We start from the raw sequence: 21760 nt of genomic DNA on the forward strand, positions 1-21760 counted from the left end.
CAGGCAGGGTATGGAGAGGAAACCCAAGGACTAATATTGGCAGGGAACAGAGTCACAGGGGAAGTGTAGCTATTGCTAGAGACATAGCCCAGGGTGGGTAGGGAAAGAAGCCAGTAACCCGGCTTATCTTTAATCTGTTCATCCCTCTCACTGGCTAATGAAGCTCAAAGCCATTTGACCCCGTAGTTTGAGAAACGCACCTATAAACTAATGCACCAGCGCTCTCTCCACCCACTAACACAAAGCAAAGTTTTATTGAAGTACTGTTCATAGTAGCAGAGTATTAGATCGACAACACACTGTTCATCCAGACTAGAAGGGTGATTGATTCCAGTCTCATCATACATAGGACCCTTGTGGATCCTAAGAATGCTGCAATATTCCGGATAATGCCAAACTGGACTGTAAAATGCTTTACACCATTGTATACTCTTAATGTAAATATATGAATTCCCTGCACTGCCTTTCTATTTAAAAAAAATTTTTTTTTAAGACAGGGTCTCGCTATGTAGTTTGGGTGCTGGCCTTGAACTCGTGGCAATCCTCCTGCCTCAGCAGGGATTACAGATGAGCACCACCAGGCCCAGCCTGTCTCTTTCATTTTTTATGAATCTTTTTTTTAAAGACAATTAATTCACAGAAGATAATAATTCATTTCACTTTTAGTTTTCATTTTGTTCAATACTAATGAAACTTTTCAAATTACCACTGGAAATTAAGATTTCCTGACTTGTTAACTACTTATCTGTAGACTTTACCCATCAGAATTATTTTTGGCTGCTGCTAATAACTTGTAGGTATTCCTTATGCAAGCTATACACCCTGTGAATTCCAAGCACTGACAGTGTGAGAGCCAGTATATGGCTTGCTGTTAATTTGTGTGTACTATTTTGGTGATGTAAGAGTTTTTCTTCATCTAATATGAGAGAGTTTGTTGATCTTTCTATTATATTTTTTGCTATCATCAGATTTATAAGTTTTTATCAAGTTGACTATCATAAGCTCAGGTTAACAGGATAAAACCATATAAAACACTTCTTAGATTAAATTACGTACACTTTTGGATACATTGGCATGCTGGATTAGAGGAACTCTTTTCTTTGTTACCCTGTTTACAAAAATTTTCCACTCTGAAATTACAGCTATTCTGTTTTCTTCAAAAAGTATTAAAATTTTTATTTTCACTCCCACTGCCACCTTCCAGTTTTCTTTATGTGCTTATTACGTCTATGTGGGGGTTTTCTGTTTTGGTGCATTTTTCTATTTTTCTGCCCCTTTATCAGAGTCACATTTTAAAATCTTACTATAGGATTATACTCTCATATATCCTCATCTAGTCCTCTTCTTTAGTTTTTCCTTCTTTTCTCTCCTCTTCCTGTACCTCCTTCTCCTCTTCTTCCTCTTCTTATTTTTCTCCCTCTCCCTCCTTCTCCTCCTCCTCTCCTTCCCACCCATGCTGAAGAGTAAACCTAGGGCCTTCTGCGTGCTAGGCAACTGCTGTACTACTGAAGTTTCCCCTCAACTGATTGTTCTTAAAATCAGCATATCAACCCCTTCAAAATCTCTGGTTCAGTTGCTGACTGGAGCTGCATAGATTTTTTAAAATATTAATTTGACAAGTTTGGGATTATCTTCCATATTGAACATACTTATGCACAAATGCAGCACATATCTTCAATTATTCTGATGTTTTATGTCTTCAATAATATTTTATCATTTTCTCCATAATTATTTTCCTCATCTCTTGTTAAATATTATTATATCAATTATACCTTTTTCTTTTGAGAGTGATTTCTCTTTTTATCATATTATTGATGGTAAACAGAAGTACTATTGCTTACAAAACTACTGAATCCCTTTAACAGTTTTTATTAAACTATTAATAGATACTTTTTGATTTTTTTATGTCGGGTAATATTAACTGTGAAAACATCAATTCTGTTTCTCTCTTGTCATGCTTTATTCATTTGGGGTTTTTTTTTTTTGGAAATTCCTTCTTACTTTATTTGATAAGCATTCCAAGATAATGTTGACTTAGAAGGCAAAATTACAATAACAGGACTCATTTTGCCAATGTTAAATGAAATATTGCTGAAGTTTCATCAAAATCATGTTTACTGAAGCTTTGCACATTTATCAGAAATTTTACAAAATACTTATATTCTGATTTTACCAGTTTATATAACAATAGTAAATATTGCATCTAATTTAACCTCACCTGTCACATACCTTTCAGAGTCTGAAAGAATGAATACACGCTGAACTCTTAAGAACTTCCAAGCTCTGCTATCACCACAGAAATGTTTCTGTCTGAGTTCTTTTCTGATGCCTTTGCTTGCTTGATAGCTGTCAGGGTACGGACAGAGTCACTTATCAAGGAAAATGAAATCAGCTGCGGTGTTTGGAGAGCGCCTTGTTGATCCATGTCTTCAGCGTACCTCATCAAAGGCCCTCTGCCATGTAAATGTGAAGCTCCTCCCGTCACACCTTGTTCCGGAGTTCAGTGTACGACTTGGATGCCCATGCGTGTGTCTCAGCCGCAGGCTCCTCACGCCGAGCTCCCTGGTGGAAACAGAGTTGGAACAAACACAGCTGAGTCGTGCTAGTGGCTCAACAGCCAGCAGCCCAGGCCGCTTGAGCCACTGGAGAGTCAGCCGCCAGCAGCTCACACCTGGGGCGGTAAATGAGGAGGTCTCTGGGTTTGTTGTTTCCTAGCTGGGTTGTGCTATAATCAGTAAGTGCGAGGTAAGGATCGCAGTGCTACAGAAATATGTTTATGCCTTTGACATTTTGTTTTTTGAAGAAGAACCGGAATATATCAGGATACTTACACGGAGTCGTTCAGAAATTTCAAGGTGAAAAACACTAATATTGTATTTCTAAATGAAATCAAATTCGGATGGACAATTTGTTTTGAAATTACAAGCATTACACATTTTAAACTTTTTCAGTCAAACTCATAATATGAGCGAGATGTTACTTATTTTGACAAAATCATAAATCATTCTATTACTGAATTCCAGAATAAAAAAAAAACTATTGATTTTCCTGATCTGGCTTTAATTATCTTTTGTTTTGAATAATATTATCAATATCACTGAGTTAAATGTGTTAATATCCAGTAAAACATAAACATTTCAACTAAGGAAGAGCTAACAGTAAGAGACCCTTATTTCCTAACCAAGATTCCAGTAGAATAGCAACTTTAAAAATAGTGATTTTGTATCTTATTAGCAAAATATTTTATGTATAAATATTGTATACCAATTTGTGTACAACCAGTAACATGGCCCAAAAGTGTTTGACTGAATTTTCTCACTCCTCCACATTTTGCTTTTAGAGAACAGGTTTTCATGTAGTTACTGATATCAACCCCATGGTAAAGATCGAAACCAGAAGGTCGCATTGACCAGAAGGCCAGAATAGAAAGTTGGACCCACATGAAGACTCTGAGAGACCTACTTGGACCTGTATCTCACAAGACAAAACCACAGATTTGGGGGAAAGTTTAGGAACGCATGACATTTATCTACAACTTGCTCAGCTTCTAATACTTCAAGTAATATTCCTTAGAATGCATGCCATTTCATATCGGCTAAAATACAAATAAAAGGCCATTTTAGTGTTTGTTCAAATGGCTTTTAAATGATCAATGACAACATTATAACATGATCGAGATTATTTCATAGCTAGAAGTATGCAGTCTCTCCTCAAGGATTTCTGAACACACAAATTGTTGTACAATATTTATACATAACATATTTTGCTGAAAATGGGTAAGTAGTCCATATTCTAATTCAAATAGTGTAAGATCTGTAATGTAACAGAATACACTTGTATTTGAAAGAGAAACACAAGAACTTTAAGGTAGCATTCATTCAATATTCTGTTTTTACAGTTTTAAAAAAACATGTACATAGATACTTCGTTATTCTTGGCAACATATTCACACTTTACTGAAACAATTTTAACTTTCATGAAAAATACATGACATTCCCATGCATGTGGTTGTGAAAGTTGTAGCATGTGCATTATTTTCAGCTGGCACCACAATTAACAAAAGTTGTCAGGTTAAAGATTAAGTACATGTGGAAAATCCTACATAATACACACTATTTTGGTAAATACTGAATGAGAATCATGAATTTTTAGCAGACTTCTGCAGGAGTGTGTTAGAAACAAATTCTTTGCCTAACTGTTTAAATTCTACTGCATGGGACGAAAGGGTAGAAAATAACTCTCCTAGCTATTTAATAATGCTAGAAAAAAGACTTTTTAGAAAAAGACTTTATCTCTCTCTATATGCGCCAGCAGTTCGGTGTTAAGCATCTATAATTATAACAGAAAATATATGAGTCCTATATTTGGAGGAGGAAATATCCATGCATGTCAATATTGCATATGTGAGGCTAATTTTCAGAAGACAAAATTGAGTCGATAATGATAATGGGAATGCCATGATTGCATGAAAACTATGGTTAAGAGCCGAGGATTTAGCTTAGTGGTTCCGCCACCTGCCTCACAAGCACAAGGACCCGAGTTCAATATATATATATATGGTTAAGATATATAAAGTGTGAGTGCAGATTATATCTCAAGGAATTCTGTAACTGTAATGAAGGATAAAGTGGAATCTGGGCTCCTTAGATGCTGAGAAATCACTGTGGAGAAGGTGCCCTCGGCGGTTGTCTTCTCTAGGCCTCTCGGTTGGTTCCAGCCAGAGATATTTGTGTCACCTGTGGGCCTGCCTGCTGACCCCATTCAAGGCTGGCCTGGCTGTGTCTATCTTCTCAGATGACTTTGCTGTCCGTAAGTGGCCAGTCCACTTGACTACACAGAACAGCTATAACGAGTACTCAAGCAAAATTGTGGAGAGAGGAAACAACAATGACCTTGAATCATTTTTAACTCCTTTCAGAGAGTAAGAAGTAAGGCCATTCGTATATATTTCCTAAGTATTCTGCTGCTCTGATGGTATGCAAAAAATGTAAATTACTGTTTATAATTTTACGTATTTATCACGTTTCTTTCTTCAGCAAATAAGCCTTTCCATGTCATATGGATAGCTTAAATCTGTGTTGTATTTGGTAGAGAAAGACTTTCCATATCTCAAGAAACTGAACTGCACTCCTAACCCCTTTGCCTAGGGCTTATACTGTGATTGGAACATGTAAGTAGCTTATATTAGTTCAGCATTTTTTTTCTTTTTATAAACTATTTGTCTGCTAATGTCTTCAATTAAAACAGTGTTGCTGACAAAATTGCAATTTGCCTAGACCTTCTCTGTGTGTACATGACAAATGCCTGGATCATTTTCAAGCAGCTCATGTACAAGTAATGCAACAGAGTGTGCCTACCGGACTTGAGAAGCCTCATGTTCTATCTGTACTGTCAGCTGCTGGAATGGGAAATAAACCACACCACTCTAGGCCTCAAACACACCCATCACAGAGACAATCTGTGGCATTGGGTGTACACCTGCATTCGCACGTGGATGTAAGTCTGTGTATTTAACTGAATTTATCCAAGTTTGTGAAAACAGCAATTATGTTGAATGACATTTGACTACAATTCAGGGCTTCTACTCTAACTACTTTTGAAACAACCGGGGTAGAAGATCAAAACTACTACGCTGAATTAGTCCAAGTCCTTAAGGACATGAAGCAAAGAAACAGGGGCTGGGAAACACTTCTCTGTCAAATCGCTCTGTGTTTTTAGTTTCTACGTGATCCCCAAGAAACAAGGAAATGTGAAGCTGCAGAGAACACTGCAAGACGTACAGGGACTGCGTCAGGAGAGTCTCTTCATTTGCGGCTCTGGATTTTATTTTCCTTTCTCACCATCTTTGTCTCTGTTTTTTATTTTAGAGTTAGGACTCTGAAGCTGGAGGCAAAAAAAAAAAAGAAACAAAACAAAAAACACTTAATGGCATGGCCATCAAATCTGCACCAGCATCTATAACATTAATTCGCTTTGAGCTGGCTCTGTCACAGGTCAGCATTATCATGTTTCAGTCAATTACCATATCCTACGCTGGACCAGAGCTTGGTGGTCCTGAGCATGATGGAATGAGCTGCACAGATTGTGGTCACAACAGGTAATCTCAAGGATCTCGCTGTGCGAGTAATCTGAAGGCTGTGAGCGAGCGATTGACAAGATGCTTTGAGGACTGGAATGTCCTCCAGGTCTAGGGACCCTGTGTTTGTTTCTGTAATTTCTGATTCTCTTCTATCATTGGAGAAGGTTTTACCCTACACCAGCTCCAAAGCATGACACCAATAATCTCACAGATGTATGCCAATCTATTCTGGAACACTTTTCCAGTCTTACTGAAAACATTTTTCTTCTATTTTAACCTACTCACAACTGAAAAATATTTAACTTTATTACCCTTATTTTCTTTTTTGTTGTTGTTGTTCTCCTTTTAAATGAAGTTTACTGGTACATCTTAAGCGTACAATACAGTTGCATTCATCACTGGGACCTTGTACCTTTACATGATGTCCCTTAGTTCTTAGTTTGTCCCCATTCTCCTGCCCTCCCTTACTCCTTCCTCCTTTCCCTATTTACACAGATTTGGGGAAAGTGAAGGAGGGAAAAGGAAAAATATGACAAAAAGAAAAAATGGAAATAAAATCTTGGTAAATTACCTTTATTTTCACTTGAGTTTCTTTTGCAAGTTCTAATTTCAATTATTCCATTTTATAAAATATAACAAATAATCCAGTAATGAGGGAGGAAAGGAGGGAAGAAGAGAGAGAGAGAGAGAGAGAGAGAGAGAGAACACATTGCGTTATTATCCAAATATCTTTTGGCATGCCATCGTCCAGAAAGTTAAAAACCAAAATTGACTAATTTATTATTAATCTTTTAAGTTCTCAGTGCTGTCCAAAATGATTAAGACAATTTATAGATTAGTAGTAAAATGTTATTTCCATATTTACTCTCCTGATACTCTAAGTAAATTATGATTTAGCAAAAGTGTTCAGACTGTACATATTAATTTTTGTAGTTAAATATTTATAATATTTATCACTAATCATACTCTATAGGAGAAAGAAAAGGGAAGATGTAGGATGTTGAAATATTAATAATGAGCCATTACTCAATCCAAGCAAATATAAAGAAAATATAATGAAAGTCACATATAAAATCTTCAATTTTCTAACAGCTATATTTTAAGAAGTAGAATTCATTTTAGTAATGTATTTTATGTGATTCATCATATTCAAAACAATCATTTCAACATATCAGATAGAAAATTGAGATATTTCAAATTATTTTTATACTGTCTTCAAAATCCATTCTGTATTTTATACTTATAGCACATCTCAATTTCAATGCTAAATTTTCATTAGAAATACCTTTAATTAAAAAAAAAAGTTGAGGGCCGGGGATTTAGCTCAGTTGTTCCACTGCCTGCCTGGCAAGCGCAAAGACCCAAGTTCAATCCCCCGGGACCAAAAAAAAAAAAAAAAAAAAAACCCAAACAAACAAACAAAAAAACAAAGTTGAGAGAATACATCTCCGGGTCCAAGTTGTGCTACAATTCCTTAAAATTTTCAAAAAACTAAACTGAGTACTAAACAAATAAATTTCTCTAATACTCAGGACAAAGTTGACCAAATTGGCTCATTTCAAACATACCCATCTCAGGAGTACGTCTGTGCAAGTTAATTCACCAACTCTTCTGTTGATAGTTCCACAAACTGTCAATAATTTGTAGCATTAATACATGGATACTGACTTCAATAATCATAACAATGAGATTTTTCAAAGATTCTGCTTCATAAACCCAAGCTAAAAAATTGTCCATGTGTATTACATAGAGAAATGAAGCAATGAGAGTTATATCAATCTCGTTTAAAAATTCCTATAAATACGGGTCTTTTTAACCTAACATAACTATAACGCTGTACAATGTGATTGAAAGTAATTTTTTTATGTCTTGAATTTTCTTTCCCGGATGTAAGTGTATAAAGGTGCCTGGGCCATAAGTAGTTTGATTTGATTTTACCCACTCCGCCTCTTCATTCTCCATTTTAAAGTACTTTTCTTTTTCTGTGTGTGCACAAGTCCTAAACAGTTTGTAGCTGGCCAAAATAGTAAGTTTAGAGTATGTTAAAAGTTACTTTAAGACTATGTTAAGGACATTTACTTCTGACTTTAGTAATTTTCTTTTGACTATTAAAAAGAAACTTACTAAGTTCACTGGAACTCACAAAAAATAAAATGCTTCTTAATATTACCAACCTGTGTTTAACATTTTTGTACACAATGAACTACTTCTTCTCTTTACTCTAACACCACCTATTATAATTGACAATCATCACAAAATTTGTAATGAATTTTTAGGCTCAGTTTTTATTTTTAAATACTTAGATTAATTTTAACAAATACATGAAATATAAAAATTGTACACATTAATGGGCTAACATGATACTTTCTTTTTTTCTGATGATAGTACTCTACTTTTCTTCATTTTTCTACTATCCCACTAGACTCTGCACGTCTATTTTTGTTTAAATTTAAAATTTTGCCTATTTTAATACAATTAGATTATCAACAAAGAGTTAAGATTTATTACCAATTCTTTCTCATTCTAAATCAGAATATCCTAAAGCTTAAGGCATTCTTGGGCCAAAAGGCAGGCATATTTGAAAGTAGTCATCATTTAGATTTCAGAGCCTAAAATGTTTAACAACTCAATTTATAATTAGTAAGTACTACAATAGTTGATAAATATGACTTCTGAAACAGCTGCTTTTCAAAAAATACAAAAGGAAGCATGAGTTCTGTTATTAACTATCTTTCTGGGTTGAGAAGACAACTGTCACCATTTTATGTTGTTCCCCAAATAATTGTTTTAGCAATGTCAAAGTACATTCGTGTTGTGGCCCGACAGTGGAACACTTGTTTTAAAAATCTGACAAAATGTAGATTGGTAGTGAGGCTGAATTCTTTGCTTGGAAGAAGTGGCTATTTTTAGTTCTATCTCCTCTCTTCTGTGCCACCTATGTTTCCAGTGCTTGTCATTTGGGTCTTAATTCCTGTTTCGTCCTTTTGTTCTGTTTCATTTTATCTTGCTTTGCTTTGCTTTCCTTTTTTAGTGAAGAGCCCAAAATCTGACATAAGATAATTCTCAGTCCGAAGCGTGATGGGAAGGCTCAGGAGGGTTTCAGGGTGAATTAAGCAAGGAAATGGGAAAAACACATTTAAAAAATATGGTGAAGGTTACAATTAACTTGGTGGACGTGCCACCTCTTCACCCTTGGTAGATCTCCAGACTTGGACTTTAGATTCTTCGTTGGTACCTGCTCCCGATCCGTGTTGCCACAGGTATGAAGAGCGAGCTGCTCTGGCCCCCAAGCTTAGGCATTGAGGTGTATGTTAGTCAGCGTTCCATTGTTACTGCAAAATACCCCCCCGAAAAGGCGGAAAAATTAGTCTGGTTTACAGTTTTTGAATTTTCAGCTCGTGCGACTTGGGTACACTGTTTCTGGACCCATGGTGAGGCAAAGCATCATAGGGGAAGTATATGGCAGAGGATAGCTCCTCACCTCATGGGAGCCAAGAAACAGAGAGACAGAAACGGGAGGAGATAAGTGGAAAGGGTGGAAGAGTCCCAGAACAAAACAAACCCATAGAGGGCGCGGTCCCAGTGAGATGCTTCTTCCAACTGCACCCCACCTCCTCAGACTTCCACCACTTTCTAACAGCCCATTAGGCTCTGTGTCCATACATTGATTAATCCCTTCATGACAGCAGAGCTCTGGTGATTCAATCGTATACCAACAGCCCAGCCTCTGAATACTGCTGCACTGGGGTCTAAGCCTTCAGCCTTTCAATATATGAGATTTGGGGACAAGGAGTTAAGGATCCTAACTGTAGCATTCTTCCCCTTGAACCCAAAAGCTTATGTCCATCTCACAATGAAAACTGCATTCAACACATCTCTATAAGTTCTCACAGTCATAACATGTTCTGCATTACTCAAAAACCCAAGTCCTAAGTTCCTCTGAGACTTAAGGCAACTGTTATCTCTGAGCCCCTGGAAAAATAAAAATACAACTTTTACATTTCCGACAGACAATAGGACAGGTGCAGGTTAAACATATGTGTTTCAAAGCAGGGGAATAGTGGAATAGAAAGAAGGGATTGTACCAAAGTAAGACTAAAACTCAAAAGGGCCAACATTACATTCTGGAAACCCATGGTCAGAATCTGAGAAAGGTGGTGGTGTCCTGTAAACCCCAAAGCATTTAGACAGCCCTATGTCCTTGCTATGTTCTTGCCAGTAACAGCCCACATGATCTGTCTCTTAGGCCAGTCCTGCTCACTGCCTAGAGGTTTCCTTGGCAGACTTTTCATATTTCGAGTATCTCTACCTCCCCTGGCTCTGCACCGCAACTTTTAGTTTCACTCACAGCTTAACGTATCACCATTTTAGGAACTGTTTGCTGGGTCTCTGACATCTCACACTGCCTTCTAAATTTAAATGGAAGACTTCACACCCCATACAACTCTAGATTTTTGCATGCAAAATCAGTACCACTTGGACAACACCAAGGTCTGCTGCCATTGGGAGCAATAGCCGGGCCCTCTTGACATACGGCTACAGTGACTTCTGAGTGCCCGAATGGATCATCTTGGGGAAGTAATTCCATCAGTGGCAATGCATACATGAGCAGGGTGAACTAAGGCTTTTTTCTTTTGAAACCAGTTTATACTTTGGCATCCCTGAGGTTACAATGGGTGGGACCTAGGCAATTCCTTGAATATCCTCAAGATAGTGTTCCGATTTTCCTGGTGCCAAGTACTGAGCTTATTTTAATGGTGCTAAACTCTGTAGCACTCATACCCCCCCTTGCTACAGTCTTACACGACCTTCTTCTTTTCTGGCCATAATGCATATTGTTTCAATTTTTTGCACTATGTTTTTTGTTTCCAATTTTCACTGTAAATCTAAAGACAGCAACTGACACCCATGCCACAGCATGAATGGCGTACCGCCTTGAAATTACCTTTGTCAGATGAATCCGTCTATCACTTATAAATTCAGCTTTGTGCCAAGTCTCAGGGCAAGGGAAAAATGTAGATGAGTTTTTGCCAGAGTGTAACAAAAATAGCTCTGTATTAGTCAGCTTTCTCATTGCTGACACCCAGGGCAGGGGACCAGCCTGCTAGGAATGACTAACCAGAGGGGTGAACAGAGATCAAAGACACCAACACAGAAATAATTTAGAATGAGGGGAACAAGGGCTCTTGCCTCCAGTGCACAAAGAGTGTTTGGCTCACCTCACTTTTATTCACTCAGACAAGGGAGTGAGCTATTAGGTTAAGAGATGATTCATCTGCCTTTTGTTGTCTACAGCATGTTCCCAGGTAAACATCCAGATCTCAGCTGTATCAATCCTTCCCTGGAATTTGCAATGCGCTAGCAGGGCCTTCACATTGCCAAAGGAGGCACAGCTTTCTGCTTTTTCTCTTTTGTGCTTTCAGAGCAGGTCAATTAGATTTCAATCCCCATCATCTGGTGTAGCGGGCACACGTCAAGGTATAGGATGCAGAGAACATAACGCCTCCCAAATAGAGTACAATGTCAGTGTGTTCCCAAGAGTGGAGAGTGAAACCCACCAAAAGTGACAATGTGGGAAACCTGATATGTGATCCCCCCAAGAGTAAGAGTGATATCTAACCCAATAGATCACCCTATGATGCATGTAACCCTTTTATCTAAATTCAATGTGTGGAACCCTATGACTTGTGCAGCCCCAATATCTACTCAAACAGCCCCAACATGTGTGAAGTGATAAAACCCAAACCAGTGCCACAGACCCCAGTTAGAATGGTATAAAAGAGAGAGTGCAGAAGACCAGCTTGTCCCACTCGGTGACCGAGCCAGCTCAGTAGCAACCTGCCAGACGAGATCTCGGATGAGACCTCATTGGAGACATCAGAAGCCTGCCCGGACTGCACCCCCGGATCGAGGAGGAGGCAACCGGATCGAACACCGCAATCATCAGGAAAAGAGAAACAAAGTCGCGCTCCTTGGACTTGTGCAGATACAGGGAGTGGCAACCGGCGGGTATGAATTAACATGTTTGATGTGTGACAGATATAAAATATATAAAAATCTAGTTGGCAACTACTCCTGTCTCCACCTCCAGTTAGTGCACACTCCTGCTCGCGACATCTGGTCTCCTAAAACATAGTATCTGACACTCACATTGTAAGGAGGAGAGGATTCATCCATGATTTCTGGCTCCAAAGCAGAAATATGTAATGAAAGAACATGGGAGAGCAAAGATGCTTAGTTCATGGAGGCCAGGAAGCAGAGCCGAAGAAGAAAGAGAAAGGGGTAAGGGACTCCAAGTTCACGCCTCCATGACACTCTCAGACACACCTAAAAATGTGCTTTACTAATCCCTTGGCATCTCACAAGCCAATCAAATAAATACACTTAAACTGTGTCACTACATTTCATCCCAGTTCTAGGCACCAATTTTCTGTATTATTGTATTAGTGTGAAAAAAAATGCCTGAGAAAAGCAACTTAGAATGAGGAAAGCTTTATTTTAGCTCACACTTTCAGATGTTTCCATTCATAGTCCCTTATCTCCGTTACTTTGGGCTCACGGCAAGGCAAGTCATTGTGGTGAAGACTTGCACACTGCACATGGAGAAGCAGAATTGTTCACCTTATGGTGGCCAAGAATCAATTGTTGCTTCTACAACAATTTCAACCTATGGCACAAAGGAAAGAGGAATCAATGTAATTTTGGGAAGAGGATGCTGTTTCAGAGAAGTTTGCACAGGGCACTGAAGGGTGACCACAGGGTGACGAGGAAAAAGGTAACAGAAGAGGAGAACAGTCACATCAGTGCCAAAGAGATTGGAGCATGAGGCCAAGGATGTGCATTCCATGAGGAGAAGACTTATACTGTGTCTGACAGAAAATAATATATAATAAATGACACAGGTTGAGACAATCAAAGTGTATTAGAAATAAGATACACAGTGGTGCTAATTGTGACTGGAACCAGGTTGGTGAAGTTAAATTGTGACAGAACCAGGTATAATCTACACTGCTAAAAGACTGAGGGAAGAAAACACTGGTAGAAGAGATTTAAGAAAGGTGGAGATACTCTAAAATATTGGGTGAAATTCCTCAAGACTTTGTATCAACTTTGAAGACACAAGAAATATGAACTGCAGTAAGTCAAAAAAATCCCCTCAGAATTCAAATGTATCTTTACCATTACAAATTGGATGAACTAAAATAGTCTGAAAAATTAACATTCAAAGCCACAGAGAGGAAATGCATTTACATTCTGCCATATGCCATAGGACTGCAAATTTTGAAAAATTTGCCTCGTACACTGATCAACATCTTTTTCAATTAATTACCCAATTACTTCACAAATTATATACTCGCTACAAGTTGTGCTATGTTAAGATATTTAAAGCACTTTTCTTTCTTGTAAGTATAAAAAAAAAACCTCTACACTGATTTCATGTGACTGAACACTGTGAATTGCGAGATTTTCATTTAATTCATTAAGTATTGTTTGAGATGTATATTTTGCTCTTAAAAGATTTTATGGGTATGAAATATACTAATTGTCCTCTCTGTCTCTCTGTTTCTGACTCTGTCTGTCCCTTTCTGTCTCTCTCTCTCTCTCACATACACACAAAGATATCAAATAATACTCCTATTTTTCAGCAAATAAATTTTGTGATTCTGCCTTAAAGAAATTAAACTTTTGTTACCATTGGAATTGATTTTAGTCTTTCTTACTAAATATTTCAAACAAGAAAGTAAAAGTCATCAATGGAGTAATAAACATTTTTATCTTGTTACAGAAGAATAGAAACTGGGAATTTACTAATCATTTTCCTATTTAAATCCTAATATATGCTTAACTTTCAGATCCTAGTTCGTGGCTGAATCATCACAAAAACATTGAGAAGCAGTCCTGGGAATAAGCAAGGAAATCTTGCAAATTATGATCGAGATAGCTTAAAATACTTCAAAAGCAAAGATAAGTTGAATGTTCTTTTACCTGAGATTTTCACTTATTGAAATAATGAAAAATAATATTTCTCTAAGTAGCAATCACCATTATTTACAGTATTGACGTATTTTTAAAAGCAGATTTGTTTTATGTAAAGGAGAGCAGACCACTGTTTCCATCCTTCTGTTAATACAGTAGAATACGTATGTATGTGTAAGATGAGAGCACCAGAACAGAAGAGAAAGCCAACTAATCACTCATATGTATACTTTTAGTTTCTTTTCTATCCTAAAATGTCACTAATTCAGCTTCCATTATGACAGCTTTTTGTCTAAATAAGACGCCATATCATATTAAGTGTGTGCACTGTTTGCTTGAATTATGCAAATATCAGAAATCCAGAAATATGAAACATGCTAATAGGATTGGAAAATCTTAATTTCTGCAAACATAGCAACAGGTTCCCTGGGGACTACGCGCGTGTCCGCAGTCATGTACAGCTCTGTTCTGTGCACACAGGTGAGGAGGGGACACAGACGGGGAGATGGCTGCTCCTGGCTCGGTGTGCGTACACCTTTCTCAAAGTCTCTCGCAGGGTTCAGCTGCGGATGCCTCCGGCGTTTAGCTGCAGGGTGCAAAAAATGAGACAAATTCCCGCCCACACATCAGTACTCTCGTATCTTAAAACACCTGTCATCTAAAATATAGTTTTTTAAAAATTCTAAGTACAGATGAAAATCTGTTACATAATGTGGAGAAGGCAGACAGAGGGTCGGTCCAAGGGCAGCGCTCTCTAAGGGACATTTGTAGGTGCGCAGAGCAGGGGCAGGCGAGTGAGGGTCAGCTCTCAAGTTCGCCTCCCCTGAGTTGCTGCTGTGCTTCCCACAGTCGCTGCGAAGCTCATATCTGTGTCGAGTTCTTGATGCTGTGGTGCCCTCTAAAATATTAATTACCTAGAACCAAGAAAGAACAGAGGGGTGGAATAACAGAAAATGAAAATCATATCGGCATCTTTTGAATTGCTTGGTTCCCCGGCCATGGGGAAGATACTGCCGCGGAGAACTGTGCAGATTTTCTCCCTTCAGATGACCCGCTAGTACTGTGCTTTTCGATGCTCGGGATCTGGATCCTGAGAGAAGGCAGAGACAGTCCGCTTACTTAGTGTGCTTTGGAGTCACATGTGGATAATTTGCCCTGCAAGCCCAGAGGAATAACAAGGCTCTGTGTGGTTTACGCCCCGGCTGTCCGGAGGCCCCCATCGGGTGGATTACACCCACCCACTGTCCTCATCTCGGGAAGCACAGAGCGGCACCCGTCTGGGGAGAGGGTTCCTACTGGGTCTAAGGGAAGCTCCAAGCCTGTCTGGTTTTGCTAACTGTGACTGGAATGGAGTTCGTGTCAAAAATGCAAAGTGTGTGACTACTGCCACAAAGGGTATTTTAGAAGTTGAACTTCAGCAAATGAAGTTTATAAAAATAAAATCTTGAGTATAAAGAATAAGCTAATTGTTAGAAACTGTGAACATGTAAGTGTTTATGGTTACATTTTCATGGACACACGCACCTCCTTCAGGCGTTCCTCTCCCTCCCTCTCTCCATCCTCAAGGTTTAACACACTTTGGTGTACAGAGTAGACACTTAATAAACTGTTACTGAATTATTTGTCCCTTCAGTTTCCATGACTTGCTACTAGGATACCAAGATGAAAGAAATGTAGATCATATTTCTAAAGAGCTACCAGTCTGGGACTGTAAATAGCATACATAAAATATAGGTGAATATAAGACATAAAATAATAAGAGAAACTGTAAAGAGGAAAGTGGAGGTAGAGATGAAATTCAATGAGATGTTCCAAGGGAGAAGGGGAAATGGAAAAAGCCCTCACAAAAAACGTAGAGGCTAATGGTTACTGCACAAAACAAAATCAGCTAATGATATAGTATTATTTTGGAAACAAATACTGTACGATAAGAAAAGGAATTTCATTTGAAAGGAATTAGGTTTCCTGAACTACTGGAACATCGGAATGTCTAAAAAATCTTTCAGATGTTTTCTCTGCATTCATCTACACAATATTGTCCTTCTGGTAAATTTATGCTTTTCCAAGCCACACCTCTTGCACACATATAAAGTATAAACTTTTGTTCATTTGTTTGTTTATTGAATAAGCATGTACCATAACTATTTTACTGCAGTATACTAAAAGCAAAAAGTAATGATTAAAAGTAAAGCACACAACCCATCTCCTCAAGAAGTTTGCTGCTTACTGAGTGCACACATGCAGGCATCCGTAATTAAGGTAAAAGTTGCTACTTGTAAACATTCACAGTTGTGTCTGGCTTGTCCTATACCTTTTGACATGGAAATGTCCGTATGCATGGCTCACCAATTTTATCCCAGTTAAAACACAGATGATCTCTACCTCAACAATAGAACTGGTGTCTCACGTTAGCAAAGCACGTCAGGGTCAGTCCTTTGACATTACAAAGCTGGGGCTTTACACTTCTCTGGCTTTTTATCAGAGATCATAGAAAGTTAGAGCTTTATTCTGAAAAAAATTTTTTTTTTCTTCTTGGTACCAGGATTGAACTCAGGATCTTGTGCTTGAGAAGCAGGTGGCAGCACCACTGAGCTAAATCCCCAGCCCTGCAAATATTTATTACAGTAAAGTTACTCATGACTGTAAATTAAGGTAAAATGCAAATGTCTTTGATAAACCTACATCTGCTAAATGTGGGGAAACTACATAATTGAAGTCTCATTGTAAATATATCTTTGGAGGGATATTTCTACACTTGTTCCTGAGGCCATTTTTTATTACAGTAAGAAAGATGATAAAACCATGACACAGTTTAAGATATCAAGATATAGCCTTTTTCAGGAGGTAAAATACAACCAAAAATTTTATGGATTATGATTTTTTTTACTCTTACACTGTTTCATTTCATCATGTACATTACCTATTTGGTAAAACTTTATGATCTAGTCTTTATATTTGAGCTATGCCTTTAAACTCTGGAGAAATAGGCAATGGAGAAGACTTTGGATAGCCTGAACATGAAAACATAGGACTGACTAGACTAAATGTAAAATCTAGAGATAATTTAAGCCGAAATGTATACATTTGGTAGCCAGAGAAAAGCAAAGTTGAGATAGAAGATGAGAATAATTAGAAGCTGCATTATTCATAATAGGTTTAATATCCCATTATTGCCTAAGTAAAGACAACCAGAGATCTGTGCAGTTCCCAATTTTTGTGCTTGACATATTCCTCCTAAGACCAACTTACTAATGCTTATTAATGTCATTTTCCCCTTTGCATTTGTGTGGCAAATGGCTTTGTCCTCTTTTTGTTGCAAGCTCATGACTATCCACTGCAGGCCCTTTTTCTGTAGCTACTCACAATCATAATTTATTCATCCAAAGGTGTTTGCCAGCCAACACTGGACAAGGTTGTTCACTTAAAGAAAGAAATAACTCCTGAGGAAGGATCTTTTCCTCTTTGATGCTATTAAAGCACAGGCTTGGTGATTAATCTGCTAAAGTGATCGTGTCCTCCTTCAAATGCCTTCTTACCCAAACACAAATGAATCACATAAGGACCTACAGTCATGCCCTTGATTACTGGGTTCATTTCATTGTTATTTTTGAAAGACTATGGGGATCTGAATATGTAAATTGAGGCGATAAATGGAAGTCTGTCACCACAGTCTCCATTCGCCTACATTCTCTGCTATTCCCCCAAGCTGTTTTGCACCTGACTAGTTGCGCAGTTTTAGTTCCCACTAAAACAGGTGTGACACTTCAACAAAAACCAATTTGTGCCTGAAATTGGGACTATGGAAATTCTACAGTGGCACCCAGAAGTCAGCTAAGGCATTGCGGAAGGCCTGTGAGGAACACAAAATAAAAACATGTGACATGCAGTGCTCCCCTCAGAGCTCCACCTTGAACATTTTTAAGCTCCAGAAGCCAGCTTCACAGAGCTTTGTCAGGACATAACTTACAAAACCAAGCTTGGCACATGGCAGTGTATCACTTTGAAAGATTTCCTTAGGAATGGAAATATTCCCAATCACAAATACAGTCATCTCCATAGTAATCAGAATTTTTAGCAAGTAAAAGAATAACAAACATTAGACATTTTCCTCCTCTGGAAGCTATCAGCTCTAAAAGTCAACATATAACAAAGAGATTCCCTTTCAGATTCAATATTGCATATTGATTGGGGAAATAGTGGGTTTTGCCTCTAAAAGGGAAGAAAAAAGATAAAATTAGGGTAAGGATTCAAAGGAAAGGAAAGGAGTTCAATGTCCTCAGAAAATAACTGCCTTATAAAGTATCATTACTGCTACCATCAGTAATAACATTCCCCAGATTTTCAAATGGCTCCCTAGAGCGCATAATCACGATAGGCAGTGAGCCCTTCTTTTTCTGTGAGTGCACACCTTTCAGCACAGTCCACGCTTCTTCCTATGTACGAAGGTTTCAGCTCTCAGAATGATGCCATTCACTTAGACAGAATTTGCCAGCTTTGCTAGGGAATCCTGTAGTCAGGTTCCAGTTCACACCTGCCCAGTGCACAACGCAGGCCTGAGAAAATACATTAGGAGACAGAACTAGGAGAGAGAAAGCGGGGAACAGGACAACCAAGGCCTGTGTATCTGACAAATGCGCTGGACAGTCCCAGGCACTGACTTTTATTGGCCATCAGCTGGGGTAATGTGTGGTTTCTATGGAAATTAATGTAAACAAGTTTCATAAAGGACAAGACAAAGCATTCCCAAATTAGGAACAGAATAGACAAAATATATTATTGTAATTGGAACACTGTTGTTCTAGTCTGAAAGTTTCAGTTGTGGGAATGGAATTTGGGTGCAAGTTACTCTGACCTCAGCACATAGGTTTCAGCCAGACTTACTTCTGTAAACAAGCCAGTTGTGAGGCTAAGTCATCACAGCCTGCTTTGGGCACAATCAGTATTACCGTTCTCTCCAAACTTGAGCTTTCAGCACACAGAGAAGAGTACTAGTATGTTCAGGTTTCAAACTGTGAGTACATGGATAAAGAAATTGATCCTCTTTAGCACCCAGATAAATGAATTACACCGAAGGAGCAAGACCAGTCCCCACCACAGCTCAGCAGCTTGACTCAGGGTCAGCCCAAGCAGGCGTAAGTGTCTGAGGGGGCTCCCATTGCTCTGGCTTGTGATTTTAACAAGAAAAGCTAGGGAGGGGTGATAGTTGACACCTGGAAACTTGATATAACATACATTGGTAAACATCTCCCCTCAGTATTACTGTTTAGTATTCCATGTAGAGCAGATAAGAGAAGTAGTGGCCCATGGAGATAAACAATAAATAACCTGAAAATTTACATGCAAAAAGGAATCTGTACTCTAAGGATAGTTGCTTTACCAAGATTCAAAATGTGCTCTATTTAACAGCTAGAAAAACAGCCTGCATTCCAACTGAGATGCACTCAAGATACAAAAATTGTGGCTGAAAGTTATACCTACTTGTGTTTTGCAAGTCTATTAGGTTCTGAATATTTCTTATACTATTAATTATCTTCTATACCTACCACACTACTGAAAACTTAGATATGATTTGGGAGTCTGTTCAGTAAAGTAACTGCTCATTCTCAGCAGGCTGGTCTTGCAGTGCATTTCTGAATAAATAGATGTTGTAAAATATCTTTTCCCATCTCCCTCAGCTCATCCTTGTCACGTCAAACAGCCTTCTCTTTGCTGGGGTCTTCGCTATACAAGCACAATGCCAATTAATTGATTATCTTTGCCGCAACCTGGTCAACAATAAGCTCATTGTTTTAAAGCACACAAAATAACCCAAACAGTTCAATTAAGAGAGAAGGAGCAAATGGATTTAGTTCTTCTTTGAATTGCAATCAACCAGTTTTTCTACACTATGTACTCAAAAGGGATGAATTCTAACTCCTCAGGCTCCTCCACACTTTATTTTCAGTGTGGGTGTAGAACAGGCACATTATGTTGGTTGAACAGAAGTGGAGATCCTTAACACCGTCATCTAAAATTAGACTATGTCTTAGCTTCACAGTGCATATGCAAAGATACACCAGCATTTTGAGTAACTATTATTATACTGTCCCATGTAGCTAACTCAAGGCAAAATCTTTCCCAATCAAATTGCCATTTTTTTAGTTTACATGGTAATGTGTTTTGAAAGCTAATATCAATGTGGAGTTTTCTTATTATCCAGAAAGCTTATATTTGGAAGAAATATAATCCTAAGCACACAACAAGGTATCTATGGAACTTTTGCTTTTCATTATACTTCAAAAACTCAGCTTCCATGAGTATGTATAATAAGTTATCTCAATTCATGTGCTGATCAAGCTCTTGTCTTTGTATTTTTATTGTTAATAAAACTTAATTTTTACCTCACAAAGCAAATGCTTCACTTAATGAACTAGTTTATGTAGTTGCAAGTCATACTTTTCACTTTAAGAAGTAAAAAGTCTCTTTTGTATTTAAACTTTGTACAATGCCAGGATATATAAATATATAGTCTGGTTTTTGAAAATGAAAATTTATCCTTTCTTGGTGATATTTGGGTGTTTGAGATCTTTCCAGATCTCTTGACATTTTACAAATACATATTCACCACAAGCATTACCTGCTGGTAAATAAGGAGGGAGCTAAGAAGAAAGAGGCCAAGTAAAACTTGGGAAAAATAAGCAGAGCAATTAGGTTGAGTCAGGCTAGAATAAAAAGACAGCAGTTCTTTGGAAATATTTAAAGCCATTCTAATGAGTTAGTAAGATGTAACATTTATATTCAAGACCTTTCTGTGGGAGTCAGGCCCTGTGGACTTCTCTGAGGTGGAGGAGCATAGGTTCTCACACTGATCCTTCACACGACCTCTGACCCTCAGCATAGACTTTGGCTTTGTTGAGCTTTATGTGCTCCCTCAAATTAATCTAAAACACAAGATTTTTATTTATGAGAATTTAAAAATATATGTGTTGTCAAGAAGGCTACAAGTCCAGGTCAAAGATCATTTTCTACAGATCAGATAGGAATTGGTACTCTGAGTGTGTTACATATTAACCTCAAATACACTCAAATGTGAGAGAGTTAACACATATTTAATATTATTCTCCTAAGTTCTGACCTCCTCAGCAAGAAATTTAACAAATTTTCAATTACCTCAGATTGAATTAAAGTAATGAAAGACATTATAAATCAACTATGGGTTAGAAACTGCTAAAGCATAAACATAATGATTATCTATGAAAGGCTATACTAAATATACCTCCAAAAGAAAGCAGTGTCACCAAGTGTGGCCACAAATAATAAATTCAGATTTTAAAAATTCAGTCCAGGGCTACTTGTGTTTTAAGTTTTATTCATTTAAAAATCTGCTGTCATAATTTCCCCCATTTTTATTCACCTCAAAAGTGTTCTAAATGACAAAAAATTGATGTCCTACAAATTGTTCCAGTTCCATTTATTTGACTTTGAAGTTACATAAACTGAAATAAATGCTTGCAGGCAATAAGTCTATCTGAATGGGAATCAAAATGGGTATATAAAATTTAACAGAATAGAAATAATGTTATGGAAGTATTTAATAAAATAATATAATATAATACAAAATTATAATTTGTGTATTTTTGGTTTCTTTGTTTTGTTTGGATATAAGGTCTCACTGCTTGCCAAAGCTGGTCTCGAACTTCTGACTCAGCCTTTTGAATAGCTGAG

At 37.8% G+C, this 21760-nt stretch overlaps 1 long non-coding RNA gene across 6 annotated transcripts in view; it reads right to left on the reverse strand.

Annotated features, from left to right (window-relative positions):
* The window catches only part of LOC104871309, a 138555-nt gene that overhangs the window by 4482 nt on the left and 112313 nt on the right, over positions 1–21760 (reverse strand). For 2 of the 6 annotated variants that reach the window (XR_004518656.1, XR_004518653.1), the window contains one exon: positions 1912–2562. This is a non-coding gene — a long non-coding RNA (uncharacterized LOC104871309). Of the gene's footprint in view, positions 1–1911; positions 2563–13341; positions 14643–14746; positions 14971–21760 lie in introns of those variants that run through there. The other 4 variants (XR_782812.2, XR_782815.2, XR_782814.2 and 1 more) reach the window with 4 other exon arrangements.

Source organism: Fukomys damarensis, unplaced genomic scaffold, assembly GCF_012274545.1.
Source record: "Fukomys damarensis isolate Sample0158 unplaced genomic scaffold, DMR_v1.0_HiC HiC_scaffold_3, whole genome shotgun sequence".
NCBI classification, from domain to species: Eukaryota; Metazoa; Chordata; class Mammalia; order Rodentia; family Bathyergidae; genus Fukomys; species Fukomys damarensis.